Genomic DNA, 20,546 nt, shown 5'->3' with positions numbered 1-20,546 from the left:
TTAGTGTTAATAAATATCCTGTTTTATTCCCCTTACTAACTTTCTACAAAAGTAATAGCATGTGCATGGTGTTAAATCTAGAAAATTTGACCACAAACCTCTTTATAAAACTCAGCACCCTGTTACAGTATCTGTAAGTTCCATTCAAGCAGGACATACACAAAGTGTAATGATTTTTCTGCACCAATAACATTTGTATGGATTTGTACTATGAAATGCCATTGAAATCCCAAGTAATTTAATAGTTTTAATACATAGCTTGCATTCAAGTCATACTACAATCTGCAATAATCTAGTTTCCAGGATTAGAAGCCTAAAATCTCTACCATACTCACTAATTATTTTTTTAATCACTTTTATTAGTAATACGAGGGATGTAAACTTGAAATAGGAACATGGCATGACAGGTCCTCTTTACGGAAGGATCTGGGGTCTATAAGTACCCACATCACTCCTCTATGCAGGAAAGACTAAGCCTAAACCAGAAAAAACAAAAAAACACACAGTGTTTACATCTGCCGGAGCCGGAAGTTCAGCCTCTGAGGGTCATAGAGATGACCATGGACCATCTAGTTCATGGCCAGTTCTATTGTAAACCGTCACGGCTGATTCATTCTCCAGCTCCCCGATCGCATGTTAGACACTGGAGAAGCACCAGAGAGGTTATAAAGCAATCAAGAGCCTGTAAAAGCAATCAAGAGCCTGTAAAAGCAATCAAGTGGCTAAATAGCTGCTATAATGGCTTTTACATTTGAGGGAATTGCCAGCTGAAAAAAAAAAAACAAAAAAAATGGATTTTTGTAAGAACTTACCGTAAAATCCTTTTCTCTTAAGCTCATTGACAGACGTAGTCTTCTTGATTCTCAAGAGCTGGGTTATGTTGTCTCCGCAGGAGTAGGACTAGGCAGAATGACAAAACGTTCTGGCTCCACCCTAGGGGGCAGTCCCTGAGGGTATATCCTCCCTCTCTCTGCTACAGGGAATCAGTTCTGTTTAAAGCAGTACAGAGAAATTAACCCAACCCAACTCAATGATAGAGGGGCGGGTACTACGTCTGTCAATGAGCTTAAGAGAAAAGGATTTTACGGTAAGTTCTTACAAAAATCCATTTTTCTCTATCGCTCATTGACAGACGTAGTCTTCTTGATTCTCAAGAGCTGGGACACCCAGAAGCAGTGCCACAAATGAGGGGTGGGATTGACAAAATCAAATCCAATCTAGAAGGCCCAACCGGTGCCAAACTAGAAGTTTTAAAGGCTCATTATAAACAAAGAATGAGGCTAAAGAAAAATTTTTCCAACGGAAAAAAACCCTCGAGGTAGACCACTGGTCTCCTCAAATTGCGGCCTGCAAAACCTTGCGGCCAAATGAGGCATCAGACGATGCCATTACATCAACTTTATAATGTTTAGAGAAGGTATGCACCGACGACCAGGTAGCCGCCTTGCACACCTGGACCACTGACGCCTGATGGCGAAAGGCCCATGACGCACTAAGTGCCCGAGTGGAGTGCGCCTTAACAGGGAACGGGGGCTCCCGACCCTTAATAGAATAAGCCTGTACTACCGTCTGTCTGATCCATTTGGAAATGGTCGCGGCAGATGCAGGCAACCCCTTTTTGGGTCCATCTGGGATCACAAAAAGTGAATCCGTCTTGCGAAACGAGTCTGTCGTTTTCAAGTATACCCTGATCGCCCGGACCACATCCAAGGAGTGCAAAGCAAATTCCCGAGGATGACTGGGCTTAGGACACAGGGAAGGTAATACAATTTCTTCATTCAGATGAAATTCTGAAACTACTTTTGGTAGGAAGGATGGATTCGGACGAAGAACCACCTTATCTCTATGAACCACCAGATATGGTGAACGACAAGATAATGCGGCCAGTTCTGACACCCTGCGTGCAGAAGTAATAGCCACCAAGAAGGCCACCTTCTGGGACAACGTGGGTAGAGGAATCTCCCTAATATCTTCAAAGGGAGGTTTCTGAAGAACCGACAACACTAAATTAAGATCCCAGGGGGGTAACGGCGCGTGCACTGGCGGAGCCAGATGTCGCACCCCCTGGATGAAATTCCGCACCAAGGAATGAGTAGCCAAAGGCTTCTGAAAGAAGATGGCTAATGCTGAGACCTGACCCTTGATAGTACTCAAGGCCAGTTTCTGCTCAACCCCTTGTTGCAGAAAAGCTAATATTCGACTAACCGAATAAGACCGAGGAGGGAACCCCAAAGGTTCACACCATGCAATGTAGGCCTTCCATGTGCGATGATAAATCTTTCTGGAAGTCGCTTTCCTTGCTTCAACTAGAGTAGGAATAACTGAAGCTGACAATCCCTTGTCCTTCAGCACCTGGGTCTCAATAGCCAGGCCGTTAAAGCCAGCGATCGTAAAGCAGGATGGAAGATCGGTCCCTGAGACAGTAGATCCTCTCTGAGAGGAAGTCTCCACGGGACGTCCGCCACCAGTCTGACCATGTCGGCATACCAAGCTCGACGAGGCCAGTCCGGAGCTACCAGGATTACTGGGATTCCTTCCTCCTCTACCCTGCGAAGAAGTCTTGGCAGTAACGCGAGAGGAGGGAAGGCATATATTAGCTGGTATTGCCCCCACGGGGCGATCAGTGCGTCTGCGGTTTCTGCTAGAGGATCGCGGGAGCGAGCCACGAATCTCTGAATTTTCCTGTTGAATCGTGATGCCAACAGATCCACATCCGGTGTGCCCCACCGTAGGCACAACTGGTGGAAAACGTCTGGATGGAGGGACCATTCCCCCTGATCCAGGGTCTGACGGCTGAGATAATCTGCCTGCCAATTCTCCACCCCCGGAATGAACACCGCAGAGATTGCTGGAACAAATCGTTCCGCCCAGCGAAAAATGCAAGCCACTTCTTTGGCCGCTCGGACACTCTTGGTGCCCCCCTGGTGATTGACATAAGCCACGGCCGTGGCATTGTCCGACTGGATCCGAACCGGGCTGCCCTGGAGCTGCTCGGTCCAGTGAATCAGACAAAGTCTGATCGCTCTCAGTTCCAATACATTTATCGGTAATCTGGATTCTTCCGGGGACCAAAGTCCCTGGGCAGATAATTGACCGAGAATTCCTCCCCATCCGGATAGGCTGGCATCCGTGGTCACTATCATCCAATATATTGGCAGAAATGACTTTCCCTGGCTGAGCATTGGAGACCGAAGCCACCAAACCAGAGACTCTCTGGTCTGTTTGCTCAATCGTATCTGATTGTCCAGGGATTCCGGATTCCGATTCCATCTGAGGAGAATCTCTTGCTGAAGAATTCGGGTATGGGACTGGGCAAATGGGACTGCTTCGAATGAAGCCACCATCAACCCCAGAACCCTCATGCACGTCCGAAGGGAAGACCAGCTGTTGGACAGTAACAACTGGACTGCTGATTGAATCTTTCGAAGTTTCCCTACCGGAAGGAAAACTCTCGTCCTGACTGTGTCTAGAATTAGACCCAGATATTCGAGCCTCTGGGTGGGAACCAGAAATGACTTTTGCTGGTTCACCAGCCACCCGAATTCCTGTAAAGAAATCATAGTAATTTCTATGTTTTGTAGCAAGGTCTGAGGAGACTCTGCATGAAGCAGAAGATCGTCTAGGTAACCTAGAATCGATATACCTCTTTGGCGCAGAAGTGCCAACATTGGGGCCAACACCTTTGTGAAGACCCGCGGAGCCGTGGCGAGACCGAAAGGTAACGCCACAAACTGATAGTGGTTCTCCTCTACGGAAAAGCGTAGAAAACGCTGATGTCCTGCGAAAATGGGAATGTGAAGATAGGCGTCCTTGATGTCTATGGACGCTAGGACATCCCCTGGATGCAGGAAGGCTGCTACCGTGCGAATGGACTCCATTCTGAATCTTCTTATGTTGACGAAAGAATTGAGTGCTCTTAAGTCCAGAATTGGACGCACTTTGCCCTCTTTCCTGGGTATTGTAAACAGGTTTGAATAAAACCCTTGAAACCGTTCTGTCCAAGGAACGTGGACTACCACTCCTTGTTGTAGTAAATCTGTGACTGCTCTCCTCAGATCTTCTAAACGATCTGCGGATAGACGGATATTGGAAGGGAAGAATCGCGCCGGTGGGAGAGATCGAAACTCGATCTTGTACCCTGACCTTATGACTTCGCAAACCCAATTGTCCGGGATTCTGGAAAGCCATGGATCCGGGAACCGGCGAAGACGTCCCCCCACCCCAGTTATGGGTGGGGGCGCACCTTCAGGCTTTGGATGGTTTATCTTCAGGTCTGGAGGGGGCGGGCTTTTGCTTGCCCGACCAACGACCCCTGACGCCTCCTGTAGGAACCTTGGAGGACTTAGTTTTTTCACCCGCTGGACGAAAAAACCTCTTGTGAGCAGAAAAAGAAGGCCCTCGTCTTTGACGAGTTCCTCTACCTTTAAAATTTTGCGGTAAAAAGGTGCTTTTTCCACCGGTGAGATCCTTAATGATCTCATCTAAGTTGGCCCCAAATAGACGCTCTCCTGAAAAGGGGATATTAGCCAATGCTTTTTTGGAACCTTGGTCGGCTATCCAACCTTTTAGCCACAGTGTACGCCTGAGAACCACTGCTGAGACTGATGCTCGCGCCATTAATGGAGTGGCGTCTAACGCCGCATCACATACAAACTGTAACCCCTGTATCATTTGTTCCAACAAATCTGATACCGCCTGAGGGACTTCATCTAAGTCCCGGCGTAACCACTTGGTCCATTCAGTTACAGCCTGCGAAACCAAACCAATAGCAATTATTGGCCTGAAAGCTGATCCAATCAAGGAAAACATGGTGCGAGACATAGCTTCTATCTTGCGATCCACTGGATCTTTAAAAGACGGAGCGTCTTCTAAAGGAATAACCGTGGCTTTATTCAATCTAGCGATTGGTGAATCCACCACAGGTGGTTCTGTCCATTTCTTAATAAGGGTTTCCTCAAACGGATAACGCCTGTCAATGCGTTTGGAAATATTAAAAGTGCGTTTTGGCAGACGCCATTCTTCATCGATTGGATTGCCAAAACATTTGGGCAATGGAAAAACCTTTGCCACTTTGATGCGCTTTTTAGTCCCAAAAGGGATCTCAGTTTCAGCTATTTCTGATGGAATACCCTGTAACCTTAAAGTCTCTTGAACAGATACAATGAGTGCGTTTACCAACGCTTCCTCTCGGGCTATGGCGGATGCCGAAACATCCTCCTCACTGTCTGAAGAGACAGGACCCGAGACACCAATACCAGATGAAGTACCTGCAACTGCAGAAATAGGCTCAGAGTCTGAATCCGAGGTCTCAGATAATAAGGGGTTAGGCGGGGGTCGCTTTCTTGCGCCCTGTCCCTGACAAGCCACTTCCACCCGGGACACAAAAGTTTCCATAATGGCTGACAAAGATTCAACTGTCAATGGGGTGCTGGAGGATCCCGCAGACCCCTCGAGGGGATCCGGAGGAGATACATGAGTGGCAGGGTCCATGTTAATACAGGACACTTTTGCCAGCAATAAACAAAATAACTTTTTCTTTTTTTTTTTTTTTTTTTCTTTTGTTGTGTGTCTCCCCCTAGCGCAATAGCGCCCCTCAGAGTACCTGCTTCTCGATCCCAGAGAGAGAGAGAGGGACCCCCAAGGCTCACCAACCGATGCAGTGTAGTTTCCAACAAACTGCAGCCAGCGTCTGTCTTACACAGACTGGAAGGAGCTGTTTGCTTTTTCCCGGGCAGAAGGCGTGGCTCCGCCCCCTGTGTACGCCTTCGGGCGTTCCCAGCCCTCCACGAGGAAGCTGGGCTCACAAAACATGGCCGCCCCCATGGAAGAGACATAAGACTCCAAAAACATGGCGGCCGGCGTGACTGAGGACATACATGCATACGGTCTACGGCAAAATGGCGGCGGACCGCCGATATCGTCTTCCCAGCACATCCACCTGCACTCTGCTGAGAGGTGACATATGGATCTACAGAGATACACTGCACATAAGGTAGGATTATACCTCCTATGTTTGCTGTAATGTTACAGTCTGCTGGGTAGAGTGTTAGCTCTTGAACCAAGTCCACTTCCCACAAACACATGCTGTATTACAAGGGGGACTTGTAAGTATCAGATATATACTGACCATATATGGAGGGGCCCATAATATATACTGCCTCATAAATGAGGAAAAAAGGGAACGTTTTACTCACCATACCGAACCGACAGGCACCCTCTCTTCATAATACCCTCTCCACCGAGGTGGGGGTTTGTGGACGCCTCGACTCTCTGGTCCTGGCGTCCAAGCGAGCTTTTAACTCGCAAAGTCAGTCCCTTTACTGGGACTCCGTCGCGGCCGACTCAGCGCACTGGTCTGCACGCGCTTTTAGGCAGAAACCGGGGTGACCACTGGATCTCACATCCAGCCCGTCGCCCGGCCCCGCATACTTACTTGAATATGTCGCGGCCGACCAAGCGCAATGCCTGGTCTGCACGCGCTCGTAGGCCGGCTGGGGTGACCACAAGTGTCGCCCAGTCCGGCATTTTTGCTTGAAGATCTCACAGGAAAAAAACACTGGAGAAAACTACCTAAAAAATGTCTTTTTCTTAAAGAAAAAAAGTCTTGCCAGGACCAAAAGATCCCAGCAAGGAACTTAGGTCCTTACTCCTGACTAGACAGAAAAAAACTGATTCCCTGTAGCAGAGAGAGGGAGGATATACCCTCAGGGACTGCCCCCTAGGGTGGAGCCAGAACGTTTTGTCATTCTGCCTAGTCCTACTCCTGCGGAGACAACATAACCCAGCTCTTGAGAATCAAGAAGACTACGTCTGTCAATGAGCGATAGAGAAAATGGGTTGATGCCTGTAGCTGCAGGCATCATTTCGATATCATAACTTAAAGTCCAGGAAGTCCTCCTAAGAATAAGAGGTTAAAAAGTGCTGTGAATTTATGTAGGATATGGTATTTTAAAATACATATCTTTTAAAAAAAAAAAAAAAAAAAAAAAAAAAAAACTATACATAGATATAAAGGAAACAAAATGGAAAAATACACTAAACTAAATTAGAATCTCTACTGCTGCCTAAAGGGAAACCGGGCACTAGTAAAGAAAGCTGTTAATAAACCAGAATACCCCCTTCCGCTCCCCTCATGATTCAGTTTTGTTCACAAACAGTAGTAGCAGTGATCAAAAGACATAGGGGTGTAATCCCTAATTACCTTTAAGAAAAAGACTTTACAGTAAGTAAAAAAAAAAAAAAATGGATTTTTGACTTACCATGAAATCCATTTCTCTGATGTTCTTTGACGAACACAGCTCCTAATATTCTTAGCCATTGGGTTATACTGCCCCCTACAGGAGTAGGACACTAAGCAGAAAAAAGTCTGGCTCCTCCTATGGGCAGTCCCAGAGGGTATACTCCCTCTCTCTGCTATATGTACTCAGTTTTGTTACAAGCAGTGTTAGAAGAATACAACTCCACAGAGGGGTGGGTGCTGTGTCCATCAATGAACATCATAGAAATGGATTTTACGGTAAGTCAAAAATCACATTTTATCTTTCGTTCATTGACGGACTCCGCTCCTGATATTCCTAACCATTGGGACATCCCAAAGCAGTGTTAAACATGAGGGGTGGGAACAGTAAAAAAAATTCCCAAGGCAAAACAGTAGCCAACCAGGCAACAGGAGCTCAACCAAAACAACTGGAGCCCACCTGAAAAAAACAGTACATCCTCAAAGTGGATCAGGTCCTCTCAACATCAACCTGCAAAACCTTGCGGCAAAAGGAAGCGTCCACAGATGTCAACACATCCACTTTATAAAACTGCGTGAAAGTGTGCACCGACGACCAGGTGGCCGCCTTGCAAACCTGCGTCACTGACGCCTGATGACGGAAGGCCCAGGAGACACTAAGCGCCCTAGTGGAGTGCACATTAACAGGGAAATAAGGAACCTGACCCTTAATGGAATAGGTCTTAATCACTGTCTATCTGATTCATCTGGAAATAGTTGTAGAGGATGCAGACAACGCTTTACGAGGCCCATCCGTGAGCACAAATAGTGAGTCTGACTTCCTGAAAGACTCCGTAGCTGCCAGGTGAACCCTAATTGTCCAGACCACATCCAAGGCATGCAAAGCAATTTCCTTCGGATGTTTAGACCCGGGATACAGGGAAGGCGACACAATGTCTTTATTCAAATGAAAATCAGAGACAACCTTTGGAATGAAGGAAAGTGGCAAAGAACCACCTTATATCCGTGAATCCAAAGGTAAGGTGAACGACAGACTAACGCCAAGTTCTGACACCCTGCGCGCAGAGGTGATAGCCACCAAAAATGCAACCTTCAAGGACAGCATAAGCAGGGGAATCTCCTTAGGATTCTCAAAGGGGAACAATTTCTGTTCAATCCCCTGTTGAAGGAAAGTCAAGATCCGAGTCAACGAAGAGTGAGGATGAACCCCAAGAGACTCACACCATGCAATGTACGTCTTCGATTGTACGATGGTAGATCTTCCTAGAAGTAGATTTCCTAGCTTTAACAGTGTAGGAATCACCAACTCTCCTCCTAGGAATAAACCTCTCTCCTTCAGCACCTAGAGATCAACAGCCAAGCCGTCAAAGCCAACAACTTGAGTGTTGGCTTCAATCAACCCTTGAAGCAACAGGTCTTGTACTGCCCCAAAAAGACCCTGTAAGCGATCAGGGGACAGGCACAAGTTGGAAGGCAAGGACCTTGCCGGGGGACAACAGTGAAACTCAACTGAATGACTTTGTGGACCCACTTGTTTTATACCAGGGAAGTCCACGGGTCCTGAAAACAATGAAGACGTTCCCCCACCCCTGAAACAGATGAGGGCACACCTTCATACTGAAGGAGCCTTGTCCACGGGTCTGGAGAAGCCTGCTCTCGGTTCGCCAGACCAGGTTCATTTGGATCCTTCAGAGGAGGGCCTGAAAGGCTTCGAGCCCTTGTCAGTCGACCATGAGGGAAGAAAAAACTTCTTATGTGCCGAGAAGGAAGGCCCACGTCTACGACGAGGTTCCTAGCCTGCGGTAGAAAAGTACTCTTCCCCTGTGTGAGACCTTTTATGATGTCATCCAGGGTAGCTCCAAACAGGCAAACTCCTTGAAAAGGAAGATCAGTAGAAGGCCTTTTTCAAAGTCTGGTCCGCAGACCAGCATTTGAGCCAAAAGACACGCCAAAGGACCACTGCGCGACTAGGGGAGCCGCATCCAAAGAGGCATCACAGATAAACTGCAGCCCCTGGATTAGCTGGCCTGCCAGCTCAGCAAAGGCAGGGGGAAAGCAGTTCTCCCTCCAGGTCATGGCCCACTCGGTCAAAGTTTGCCACACTAGGGCAATGTTGAATACCGGCCTCAGTGCTGAACCAGCACATATTGCGAGCCACAGCCTCCGCCTTCCTGTCAGCTGGATCCTTAAAGGCCGGGGACTCTTCAACCAGAATTATGGTTGCCTTCTTCAGTCTGGAAACCAGAGGGTCCACCACCAATGGAACGGTCCACTTCTTAATAAGGGACTCCTCATAGGGGTAACTTAGGGACTCCAAAGGGACGTTCTGGTCGTCCCCACTCTTTAGCAACAATTCTGTCAAAATAGGCAGGGAAAGGAAACACCCTTGCCGCTCTAGATAGCTTGTGAGTGCCAAAGGGAACCTGCGCCTCCATCGCAGCTGCGCACTCCATGTTTAAGGTCTCACGCACAGATACAATCAGTGCTTCCACCAGCGTTCCACCTTTCGTGCGTGGTTGCAGACGTGAAGGAATCATCCTCACTATCAGAGGATTCCAGGCGCATGGTTGCAGACCCAGCAGGGTGACCCATGTCCGCGGCGGTCAAATCAGATTCAGGATCCGATGAGACAGATAAGGCAGGGGGCGATTTTTGCTAGACCATCGCCCGAAAGCCACCTCCACCTGGGACACCAAGGACCGCTGTAAGTGCATCGTTGGATGGTTGGGACCCGGAGGGCCCCGCAGCCTCATAGATGGGATCAGGTAGGGAGATGTACTTCAAAGACCAGGAACCAGGCGGGCACTGCTCCAGATAGAACCCCTTTCCATCGAAATGGGGGCTGTCGGCCAGAAGGAACGCTGCGACTCGGGCCGAGACCTGGTCGTATGAGACCGCGCCGGGCATTTAACTTGCAGGCCAGCTCTCGTCCCGTGGGGCTATGTCGTAGCCGACCTAGTGCGGAGCTGAGGCCTGCGCGTGCTTGCTGGCCAGACTGGGGTGACCACTCAATCTAGATTATCTGGCCTGTCACCCAGTCCGGCAGTTGATTGCAGATTTCACAGGAAAAGTTCAGGAGAAAAAAAATGTTTATCTGAAAAGAAAATATTTGCCAGGACCAAAGATCCCAGCAAGGAACTAGGTCCTTACTCCTGACTAGACAGAAAAAACTGAGTACCTATAGCAAAGAGAGGGAGTATATCCCCTGGGACTGCCCATAGGCGTAGCCAGACTTTTTTTCTGCCTAGTGTCCCACTCCTGTAGGGGCAGTATAAGGCAGTATTTAAGAATATCAGGAGCTGTGTCTGTCAATGAACGAAAGAGAAATCATGTTTTTTCAATCATGCATTAACCACTTCCATATCGTAGAACGTCATATGACGTCCTGGACTTTGAGTGGAGATATCTGAATGATGCCTGCAGCTGCAGATATCTTTTTTCAGCAGGCGATCCCCTGCAAAGTAAAAGCCCTCATAGCAGCTGTTTAGTCGCTTGATAGCTTTTACAGGTGGGCAGGATGTGCCCCCCCCCCTCCCGTCGCCCTCTAGTGCTTCTCCTAGCTCGCCAGTTTGATAAGCAAGCTGGAGAATTAATTTTTCCATAGAGCTGGTGGTGGACCAGATGGTCCCCGTCCATCTCTATGACCCTCGGAGGCTGGAAGCGATGCCATGACGTAATTTCCGGTGCCGGCAGATGCAAACACTGCCTTTTTTTGCTGAGAAACTGAGATAGTTGCTGAGATCTCTTTATTTTAAATCAGGCTTTACAATCTAGAGGAGAGATCTGGGGACTTATAGACCCCAGATCTCTCTGTAAAGAGTACCTGTCATGTCCTATTCCTATTACAAGGCATGTTTACAAGGCATGTTTACATTCCTTGTAATAAGAAAAAGTGATTTAGAAAAAAAACATATAAAAGGGAAAGTTTAAAAATAAAAAAATAAACAAGAACATTTTTTTTTTTTTTTAAATTTAAAGTGCCCCCATTCCCTCGTGCTCGCACGCAGAAGCGAACGCATACATAGGTCACGCCCGCATATGTAAACAATGTTCAAACCACACGTGAGGTATCACCATGAACGTTAGAGTGAGAGCAATAATCCTAGTGTAAGACCTCCAAGCCCTAAACTGGTAACCTGTAAAAAAAGTTGGCGCCATTTCATGTGTGTGAAATTTTAAAGCATGACATATTAGGTATCTTTTTACTCGGCGTAACATCATCTTTCACATTATACAAAAAAAAGGGCTAACTTTAGTGTTCTTTTTTTTTTGTTTTTGTTCATGAAAGTTTTTTTTTTCCCCCAAAAAAAAAAATCATATTTGAAAAATTGCTGCGCAACTACCGTGTGCCTATAAAAATGGCAATGCCCACCATTTTATTCCCTAGGGTCGCTACTTAAAATTATATATATATATATATATATATATATATATTTGTTTTGTATATATATATATATATATATTTAATGTTTTGAGGTTCTGAGTAATTTTCTAGCAAAAAGATTACGATTATTACAGATTTTTACAGAGGAATGCCACAATTGGCCCGGTATGGAAGCAGTTAAGATACACACAGGGGAGTTCAAAAGCAATCCAAATGAGGATTGGGCAACAAAGAAAAAAAAAACATTAGGAAGCCCACAACAATAGGGTAAAACAGGGGCTACTTGCAGCTCAAAGAGCTACCTAAGGAACAACATACCCAAAACCTATCAGCTAAGGCATGAAAGTTCCCTTTTTTAGAAAGTGTAACAAGCAGATCAGTTGGCAGCCTTGCTGAAAAGCCCAAGAGGCACTTACTGATTTAGTGGAATGTGTCTTGAAAGGAAAAGGTAGATCCTTGTCCTTAAGCCCATAGCCTTCAATGATGGGCTGCCTAAGCTACCTAGAAATGATGGAACGAGAGGCAGGCTGTCCCCTAAAAGGACCTTCAGGAATGACACAGTCAGTCAACCAGAAAGAAGTATCTGTGAGAGAAACTTAAACAACTGGCTTGCATCACATCCAAACAGTTGAAAGAAACCTCCCTGGAATGTACAGGGGGAGGACACAGAGATGGAAGGTAAAAGAAAGAGACCATTCCCTCCCCCTTAGGGAGAAAAAAGACCCCAGGTCTCAAGACGGCCTTGTCATTGGTGGGATAAGGCCACTTTCACACATACTGTCTGTTTTTCATCCATCCGCTGATAGATGAAAAACGGACATCGATGCATCTCTATGCAAAAATGAATGTAAATGGATGATAATCCATTTACATCAGTTTGCATCCGCATCCGTCATCTCCCATTTTTTTAAACTGATCAAAGCTCTATTTTTCTTGTTAAAAAACAGATACAATGTGTACCACCTTAATCATATAGTAGCTGATGTTCAGAAATACACACAATAATTCAGTACCCAGAATAGTGTAATGAAAAGGATAATCAGAGGAAGAAAAACCCAACATTTCAGGGATTCAAGAACCCCCCTTTTCCAAGTACATCCCCCCACCTACATTGTGTTTTTCACTTCTCCTCTCTCTTTTCGCCAGGGTCTGGGTCAGCATGTATTTTTTTGGGTTGGATTTGACAGTAGAGTGAAATACCTATGCTGGATTATGCTTGATATCATATGGCATACCTGAATATTTTTACTTATTTTAGAATTGTATGTATATACCTAATACAACGTTATTGCTAAAGTATTTTTGGCATGTGGTGTTCTTAATCTATATATTTACAATTATTGAGATTTACCTTCACTTCCTGTCTAACAGTCACAACTGGAAGTGAGAAGAAACTTCTCCAAAGTGAGGGAACTCCAACCACTCAAAATGTGGGTTTTTCTTTCACTTTCAGCAATAACAGACAAGCTGACAACACATCATACAATTTTTTAGTTTAATTTCCTTTAGATGTACCTTCAACTATGTAGTGCAATGGCAAGCCTGATTGTATACAATTTGAAGTTGTAACGGTTTGACCTCATGTTTGTTATATGGTTTTGATAAATCTAAAGGAAAACTGTATAATGTGTAGGCAGCTTTAAACTGCAATAAAAAACCTGAAAGGTGTTCTAACCCCTCTCCACTCTTGCCAAAACTAAAAAAAAAAAAAAAAGTTTTGCCTTCAGTTCTACTTTAATGTGTTGCACCTCAAGATGTTTCGACATTAAAACTACAGGGGTTAGGAGTAACACATGGCATGCTCAATAAATAAGGGCAAACCCCTTGCATCTTTCCCTGCAGCAGAGATACATAGCGCACGTACTGGAGAGTTCATAGGAGGATCCAATGAAACATGCCACGCCAGAAAGTCTGTGCCCCTCCAGTGGGCATACTCCCAGAGGACTGTTTGGGGACAGGCTTCCACCAGTGGATGTACTACAACCCTGGACCTGTACAAAGCTCTGCAGAAAGGAATACAGTACAGTGTAGGGCTGATTTACTAAAGGCAAATAGCCTGTACACTCATTCAAGGGAAATTTAAAAATAAATCTAAAAATATGAATTTTTGTCTTATATAAAATCCTTTTCGCTGATGATCATTGACAGACACAGTTCCAGAATCTTCCTAACCATTGGGTTATGCTGCCCCCTACAGGAGTAGGACACTAGGCAGGAAAAAGCTTTACCACGCCTATGTGGCAGTCCCAGGGGGTATACTCCCACTTCCTGCTATAGGCAGTTCGTTTTGTTGCAAGCAGTATCAGAAGAAAAATACCCCAACTCAATAGAGGGGTGGATGCTGTGCCCGTCAATGAACATCAGAGAAAAGGATTTTAAGGTAAGACAAAAATCCAATCTTCTCTTTCGTTCATTGACGGACAGAGCTCCAGAATCTTCTTAACCATTGGGACATCCCAAAGCAGTGTTAGACATGAGGAGTGGGAAAAACACAGCAGAAAAAAAATTCCCAAAGGCTAATCTTAGCCAATTAGGTAAGATGGAGCTCAACCAGGAACTGGAGCTCACATGAAAATAATACACCCTAAAAAAGGACCAGGTCCTCTTAAACCGCGGCCTGGAAAACCTTGCGGCCAAAAGCAGCATCCATAGATGCCAAAACATCCACTTTATAAAATTTTGCGAAAGTGTGCACAAACAACCAACCAGGTGGCTGTCATGCAAAGCTGCATCACTGACGCCTGATGTTGGGAAGCCCAAGAAGCACTAAGCGCCCAAGTAGAAATGAGCCTTAACAGGGAAAGGAGGAACCTGACCCTTAATTGAACAGGCCAGCACCACCGTCTGTTTGATCCATCCGGAAATGGTCGCGGCAGACGTGGCCAACCCTTTTTGGGGTCTAGCTGTAAGTACTAATAGTGAGTCTGATTTCCTAAATGACTTGATAGCCAATAGGTACACCCTGATCGCCTGGGCCACATCCAGAGAATGCAAAGAAATCTCCTTAGGATGTTTAGGCTTGGGACACAGGGAAGGCAAAACCATGTCTTCATGCAGATGGAAACCAAACAACCTTAGGAAGAAACGACTGATGAGCGAAGCACCACTTTATCTCTGTGAACCACCAGGCAAGGTGAACGACAAGCCAATGCTGCCAGCTCCGACACCCTGCGTGCAGAAGTAATAGCCACCAAGAAGGCCACCTTCTGGGACAATGTAAGCAGAGGAATCCCACAAGTATTTTCAAAAGGCGGTTTCTGGGAAACTGAACAGCACCAAATTGAGGTCCCACGGAGGCAACCGACCACACTGGAGGAGACAAGTGGCGAACCCCCGGAATAAAGGTGCGAATCAAAGACTGCGTGGCCAAGGGACATTGAAAGAAAGCCGCCAAGGCCAAAACCTTGCCCTTGATGTTAACCAAGGACAGACACTGCTCAACACCTCGGATTGAGGAAAGCCAAACTCTGAGCCACCAAAAAGGAGCGGGGCTGAACTTCAAGAGAATCACTCCACGGCAATGTACGCTTTCCAAACGCAATAGTAAATCTTCCTAGAGGTAGATTTGCTAGCTTTTAGCAGTGTGGGAATCACTGATTCAGACAACCCTCTATCCTTCAGCACCTGGCTTTTGACAGCCAGGGACTGTTAAGATAGATGGAAGATTGCCCCTTGGGCCAACAGATCTTCCCTGAGGGGAAGTCTCCAAGGAGCATCGGCGACCAACCATATCAGATCTGCGTACCAAGATCGGTAAGGCCAGTCTGGAGCCACTAGGATGGCTGGAATCCCTTCGGCCTCGATCCTTCGCAAGAGTCTTGGCAGAAGTTTTTAGAGAGGGAAAGGCGTATCTTATACAATACTGGCCCCAAGGAGCAACCAGTGCATCTGTGGCGTTGGCTAGAGGATCCAGAGATTGTGCCACAAACCTCTGCACCTTCCTAATGAGACGAGAGGCCAACAGGTCCACCTCGGGAGTTCCCCCCGGAAACACCACTGGTGAAACACCTCCAGATGTGAAGTGACCATTCTCCCTGTTCCAATGCCTGACGACTGAGATAGTCCACTTGCCAATTTTCCACCGCTGGAATATGCACAGCAGAGGGCTGGAACAAAGCGGTCTGCCCACCTTAGAATGTCAGCCACTTCCCGAGCCGCCAGGACACTTCATGTGGCCCCTTGGTGATTGACATAAGCCACGGCCATGCATTGTTGTGACCACCGTCTAGTACAGGGGAAGAAAAGATTTTCCCTGACGAAGCGCAGGAGAGAGAAGCCACCAAATCAGGGCTCCTCTCGTACCCCGGCTCAACAGGATCTGTTGATCCCATTGCAGAGGTCTTGTGAGGAACTGTGCAAACGGAACCTCATCAAAGGTAGACCCCATCAGGCCCAGTACCTGCATGCAAGTCCTGAGAGATGACCGACTGCTGGACAACAGGAGCCAAATTGCATCCTGCAGCTTTGGGAGCTTGTCCCATGGGAGAAACCCCAGAGACAGACCCAGATAGTCCAAATTGGTGGATGGCCAGGTATTCCAGTACGGCAATCCCCCACTGGCGCAACAATGCCAACATAGGGGCCAACACTTTATGAAGACTCGAGGAGCTGAGACGAGACCAAAGGGTAATGCCACAAATTGATAATGCTCCTCGCCCACGGCAAGCAGGGGAAGTGTGGATGACTGACATATTTCAGAATATGAAGATAAGCGTCCTTGATATCGATAGAGGCCAGAAGATCCCCTTGATGTAGGGATGCCACTACCCTACGAATGGACTCCATTCAGGAACTTCTGTACCCGCACAAAGCGGTTCAGAGCTTTGAGGTCCAGGACTGGATGTACCTTGTCTTCCTTCCTGGGAACTGTAAACAGGTTTGAAGAAATCCCTTGAAAATGTTCCGATTCTGGAACCAGAACAATCGCCCCTTGTAGTAGCAAGACTTGCACCGCCCTGAAGAGACCTCCTAGGCGGTCTGGGGATAAACGCAAGTTGGAAGGAAAGAACCTCTCTGGAGGATAAGCCCGAAACTCGATCTTGTAGCCAGACCAAATCAGCTCGTGGACCCACTTGACTTGAATCAGGGAGGTCCACGGTTCTGGAAGGACCCGCTCTCGGCTTACCAGACCAGGTCCTGTTGGAACCTTAGATCCCTTGTCTTGAGATCCTGCTTAATATCATCCAGGGAGGATCCGAACAGGCGATCCCCCACAAAGGGAAGACTAGATAAGGCCTTCTTGGAAGTCTGGTCCACAGACCAGTATTTTATCCATATCCTGCCCTGAAGGCCCACTGCTGTCACGGACAGCCTAGAGACCTCCTAAGGGAGCCCCATCCATAGAAACATTACAGACGAATTGCAATCCCTGGACCCACTGGTCCGCCAGCACTGCAAAGGCAGGGAGAAGCTGTTTCCACTCCAGATTCTAGCACAAAATCTTTGCCCACTCTGACAGAGTCCGGGACACAAACTATGGTGAACACCGGCCTGAGGACCGAACTAGCCACAGTAAACATGTGACGGACCAAAGTCTCAGCTCTCCTGTCAAAGGGATCTTTAAAAGCCAGAGACTCCTCCACCGGAATTAGGGTGGATTTATTCAGCCTGGAAACGTGAGCGTCCACCACAGGTGGGACTGTCCACTTATTCAAAAGAGACTCCTCAAAGAGATACCGTCTAACGAAACGCTTAGGAACCGCCATATTGCTTTTAGGACAACCCCACTGACTCGGAACAATTTTGTCAAAGTAGGTGGGAAAAGGGAATACCTTTGCTGCTTTTGAGGAGCTGCAGGTACCAAAAGGGGACCGGCGCCTCTGATGCAGCAGCAGAAGCTGTATCCTCCATTTTTAAAGTTACCCGCACGGATACCATCAGTGCATCTACCAGCGCCTTTTTATGCGGGACTGTAGTAGAAGAGAAATCATCCTCACTATCAGCACTCAAAGTGCATGGACGCAGACCCAGTAGGGTTTGCTACATATTAAGCTCACCCGGAAAATTATATTCAGGGGAGGCCGCAGACTGTGATCCCACAAGAGAATTTAGGCCAAGGGTCCACAAATGGACCACCCATGAGACCCCGCAAAAAACAAGGGGGGTCACCCTCCGAGGACATATAAGGACATAGCCCCCTTAAAGGGTAAACCTCAGCCACACAATAATGGTGGCAAGACTGTCACTAAAAAAAGAAGCGGCCCCACAGCACCACCCAGATCAAGGGAGGTGCCCCAGCAGGCCGCAAGCCGCGGCCTCAATATTTGTGGAGGCCAAGCCGCAATTGCATGGATCTTCAGTCCGGCAGATGCCCAAAGGGAGAATTGGGGGCTTCAGCTAGACTCACTAAGGCCGCCCCCCAATGGCGGCGCCCAACTCTGGTCGCATGTAGACCTAGTAGGCCGCATACCATGGCCTAAACCTTTTAGGGCGCCCAGCCACGAGGACGCGATCCCCAGCAGGGCCGGCCACCCAGGGCAGCGGAGGGGAAGACGGATGATAAAGCGGGAGGCAGTGGCTTAAGCCATCCTCACAGGGGCTGCCTCACATAGGTTCCGGTCAGCAGTCCGGTCAGCCGCTCGGTCAGCAGCTCAGACAGCCGACAAGTGGGCCGCAAAGCTGTGGCCTAAATTTTTGGCCGGATCCAGCCGCGAGAGGCGCGTACCCATGGATGGTAAAACATCTGCTCCCCCAGCCCAACAACCGCCGCAGGGAGCCCCGAGGACATCCCTGCCCTAGATCATATTTTTATTACAGCCTCAACAAACGCCGTCTCCAAATTATGGGAGGAGACTCCAATGTTGCATTCGAAAAACATGTTGGATAAATCTAGGAATAATCAATCTCGTTTACTATGCCCCCCTAATCAAAGTTTAAAGACAGCCAAGCTTCTACACATCCTATGTGTTTGTGGATATATGGAAGGAATGTAACCCTACAGCGAAGAATTACACTCATTCTCTGCCCCCCACTCAACCTTAGCTAGAATAGATCATATTTTTATGACAGCCTCGACAATCCCCTCTGTCTCCAAATCCCTTATCAGGGACTCCCCGTTATCTGATCATTCAATGGTCAGGATCCATATCAGTACATCACATGTGACTGACAGCCAGTTCCATTGGCGCTTGAACGAATCCCTGTTAAACAACCCGGTCCACTGTACCATGATTTGAAAAATAAATTTCAGGGTCAATGAGAGTGTTTAACAACCCGGTCCAACCCCCAGGATGGCAGGGAACCCTGCTCAACCCCCCCCCCGTTGCCCACCAGGAAAACCCGGACAGCAGCAACTCCAACCAGCCCCCACCCCCCCCCCCCCGCGAAGAGCATGTGGGGAGTCTGACCATGCTAGGGAGGGGCCTACATCCACCCCAAAAGGCCACCAGGGAAATGGGGACACTACTTACCATACCATCAAACCGGGTGAGCCCCGCCCCAGGCAGACCACCTCTCCATTGGAATGGGGGTGCTGCGGGTCAGGAGGCCCGCTGCAACTCAGGCCTGGACCAGGTCGTATGTGTCCTCATGAGATGTTTAACACGCAGGCCAGGCTTCGTCCAGTGGGGCTATGTCGCTGCGGACCTAGCATGGAGCTAAGGTCTGCCCGCACTCGCTGGCCGGACCGGGGAGACAGTGAGGATTTAGAATATTCATTCCGTGGCCCAGTCAAGTAGTTGATTGTAGTTCTCACAGGAACAGAAAACAAGAGGCAAAAAATGTAGTTTAAAAAAGGAAAAAATGTTAGAACCAGCAAGGAACTAGGTCCTTATTTCCGACTAGCCAGAAAAAAAAAAATGCCTATAGCAGAAAGTGGGAGTATACCCCCTAGGACTGCTCCCAGGCAAGGTAAAGCTTTTTCCTGCCTAGTGTCCTACTCCTGTAGGGGCAGCATAACCCAATGGTTAGGAAGATTCTGGAGCTGTGTCTTTCAATGAACGAAAGAGAAAAGTGTTTTTGCTTCCACATAATTGGATGATGATGGAAGTCAGCAATGCTTCACTTCATTGACTAAGCCAAGGGATAATTCCCTTGCAAAGAGAACAGGCTATTAATCTTTAGTAAATCAACCCCTGTATGCCTGGAGAGCACCCCAGGGTCACATTTCAGGCCAACTCTAAATCTTCACCAAGTTAGGGTCTGGGCATGGCCTCCACAGCTATGCCCGGAGGATCAGCTGACTTGAATGAAAGAATCTTGATTAAAAAATATCAAGTGAAAAGAGTGTGCAGTGAAGCAAAGATGTTCCATTGTTCTGGGACACTAGCAAAAAACTGTAACCTGATAGGAGCGGGAGGGGCTAACAGCTTTGTTTCCCAGTCTCCAATCTCCGCACACAGAGCGGAGAGGGAGCCGTCACCTGCCTGCTCAGCGGGGATCAGTGTATCGATACCCCGCTGAGCAGCACAGAGTCCGCCTACGGAGACGGACCGTGTAAAAGGAGCAGTAGGCAGAAATTCAACCCATGAATCTCAGAATTACTTTTACATTGCATCCCTTAATAAACAGTTAAGAAATTGTATTTTGTTCAGCACAAACTGATTGGGCTTTAATGAGGAACACCAGCTTTAAAATAAAGAAAACAACCCCCCCCACCCACACATCTACTCTTACTACTACATATTTTCTAAGGATTTAAGCATATTGGATACTACCCACACATCTTCTGTTAATCCAAAAAAGCAAGCATCTACACTTGATCTAATCTGTTATTGCAACATGTTAGCTAAAAAAGGGTATTGATGGTAAATACGTCTATGTCCTTTTCATCTGACATACTTAAAAAAAAAAAAGACTAAAGATCAGATCAAGTTTGGACGTTGTCTCTTTTGGACTTGTGGTATTGCACTTGAAAAGTTGTTGCTGCTGGGTACCACCTGCTGTGGTTTAGTCTCAGTATTGCACTAGCCAAGTGGGCTGATTACG

At 47.3% G+C, this 20,546-nt stretch overlaps 1 protein-coding gene across 1 annotated transcript in view; it reads right to left on the bottom strand.

Annotated features, from left to right (window-relative positions):
• The window catches only part of PHF3 (PHD finger protein 3), a 279,560-nt gene that overhangs the window by 3,109 nt on the left and 255,905 nt on the right, over positions 1-20,546 (bottom strand). The window lies entirely within an intron of this gene.

Source organism: Pelophylax lessonae, assembly GCF_965119305.1.
Source record: "Pelophylax lessonae genome assembly, chromosome: 3".
Taxonomy (NCBI): Eukaryota; Metazoa; Chordata; class Amphibia; order Anura; family Ranidae; genus Pelophylax; species Pelophylax lessonae.
The sequence above is the reverse complement of the archived record's forward strand: the minus strand, read 5'-3'. Positions and strand labels throughout refer to the sequence as shown.